This window comes from Grammomys surdaster, unplaced genomic scaffold, assembly GCF_004785775.1.
Source record: "Grammomys surdaster isolate TR1022 unplaced genomic scaffold, NIH_TR_1.0 169, whole genome shotgun sequence".
Taxonomy (NCBI): domain Eukaryota; kingdom Metazoa; phylum Chordata; class Mammalia; order Rodentia; family Muridae; genus Grammomys; species Grammomys surdaster.
Window position 1 is genome coordinate 8,704,870 of NW_021604617.1, and position 2,348 is coordinate 8,707,217.

Sequence of the window (2,348 nt, forward strand, 5' to 3'; positions counted from 1 at the left end):
CACACACACACACACACACACACACACACACACACACACACACACACTCATTTCAAAAATGAATGCTGAGGCCGACCAGACGGCTCAGTAGGTAAAGGTACTTGCTATCAAGCCTGACTACCTGAGTTCAATCCCAGAATTCACAGGGCAGGAGCGATCCAACTCCTACAAGTTGTCTTCTGACCTCCATAAGCTCCTAACACATATATTTTTTTTTTGAGACAGGGCTTCTCTGTATAGCTCTAGCTGTCTTAGAACTCGATTTGTAGACAAGACTGGCTTCAAACCCATAGAGATCCTCTTGCCTCTGCCTCCAGAGGGTTGGAATTAAAGGTGTGTGCTATCATGCTTGGCCCAACACACACTTTATAAAGTGAATGCAATTTTTAACACAATAAGCCTGATGACAGTGGCATACACCTCCCCCACCCATGTTAATTTATTTAATCACTTTACATTCGATCACAGGCCCCTTTCTCCTCCCAGTCCCCTCTGCACCCAATCCCCCTCCCCTTCTCCTCTGAGAAGGGGAGAGCCCCCCTCGGGTACCAATCCACCCTGGTACATCAGGTCACTTGGTAGTTTAATCCCAGCACTCAGGAGGCAGAGGCAGGTGGATCTCTGAGTTCAAGGCTAGCCTGGTCTACAGAGTGAGTAGTGGGCTACACAGACAAACCCTGTCCCAAAATAAAAAAATACATATATAAATAACAATACTGTTAAATATTATGTCATCCTTTGAAAGAAAAAGGTAGCACAAACCCTAAGTTTATCCTGATCCTAATGGGTGTGGGGTATGACTCTGTCTTTTATGCAGCCTGAGGTATAGCCAGGGCCGAGCAGTCACTAATGAGCAGCACAGAGAATCAGAGATATTTAAGCTATTAACTGGGAAGAGGGTATGCAGCAGCCAGTAACCCAGTCTCCCAGAGCCAATCACTAAATACTTCTCCTTTAATTCCTAGGCAGTGAGACACCATGGAACAGAGTATACTCTGGGCCTCTTTAAGACCCACTGGGATGCAAACTCCTTTACTTAAAAAATGTCTTACAGCTGCCAAGCTGCCCACTGGCAGCGAGGGTGGCTTCAAAGTAGACGAAGGTTTTTGTTACAAAATTCTTGTAAATGGGGCCGGGGAGATGGTTCAGTCAGAAGTACTATCCAAACAAGTATGAAGACCAGGGTTCAAAGCCCTAGAACCACATCAAAGATGCCTGTATGTCAGCCTGCCCATAATCCCTGTAAGCACAGGAGGAGGAGACAGGGAACAACCAGGGCAAGCTGCCTACACAGACTTCCAGGGGCAGTGGTCTAGACCCTGTTTCAAAATACAGACAGCAATGGAGGAAGACACTTGATATCCACCTCGGGGCCTCCACACGTGTGCACTTGCACACCCACGCACTCACGCTCACAAACCCAAAACAAATTTCCTCTGAGTTATCCCGGTTGGCAGTGGCTGTGGTTAAAAACTAAAACATAAGGAAAAAGATCCACAGTGTCTGAAGCCTAGAGCTTGGTGCGAGCCGGGTGATAGCTGCGTGTGATCGTGAGGCGTGCTCTAGCTCAGAACACTGCGCCTCACCGTAGCCTAGGCAGGGTGCAGCCTGCATCTCCATCAGGCACCCTGTCAGCACATTCTGGAAGCACTGCATAGGAAAGCAATGAGGGGTGGCTCTGTGGGGAGTTAGGAAGGAACTGCCTTCTTCAGCGGGGGACTGGAGCATAGAAAGGCCAGTGATCTAGATCCTACCAGAGCCCTGTTGAGGGAACAGGGGCCTGGGGTAGGGCAGGTGGACACACAGAGAGCTACTCCTATTAGCTTTGGTTCATGAAGCAGAGTACAGAGGAGGCTGAAGAGTGTCCACCCATGACGGACTCCTTTCTATGAAATGTAAGATCTCTGGGTTTCCCTTAGCAAGCCTGAGTGGCCTAAACATTTGTATCTGCACTTGGACTCACTGGCTTACTGTCCCGACCCTGCTTTCCTTAGAACCTGCTAGGTACCCAGGCAGGCAGGTTCCTAGAGCAGGCCTAGCAGCCGTGCGGATACTGGCCTGCTGTGTCTCAGACTGTCTGTTCTCCTTTTTAACTATGAAGTGTGGGAGGTCTGCAGGTCTTCTACAGAAAACCAAGTCAGCGGCTGTGGGTTTAGTTTAGTTAGTACAATGACTGCCCAGCTCCTAAAAATCTCAGGACTCAGGAGGTAGAAGCAGAAAGATCAGAAGTTCAAGGCCATCGCGTTCACACACAGATTTTGAGGTTAGCCTGGGCTACATGAAACCCTTTCTCAAAGGAAGAGAGAGAGAGAGAGAGAGAGAGAGAGAGAGAGAGAGAGAGAGAGAGA

At 48.7% G+C, this 2,348-nt stretch overlaps 1 protein-coding gene across 2 annotated transcripts in view; it reads right to left on the minus strand.

Moving 5' to 3' along the window:
• The window catches only part of Pex6 (peroxisomal biogenesis factor 6), a 15,200-nt gene that overhangs the window by 8,027 nt on the left and 4,825 nt on the right, over positions 1 to 2,348 (minus strand). The window lies entirely within an intron of this gene.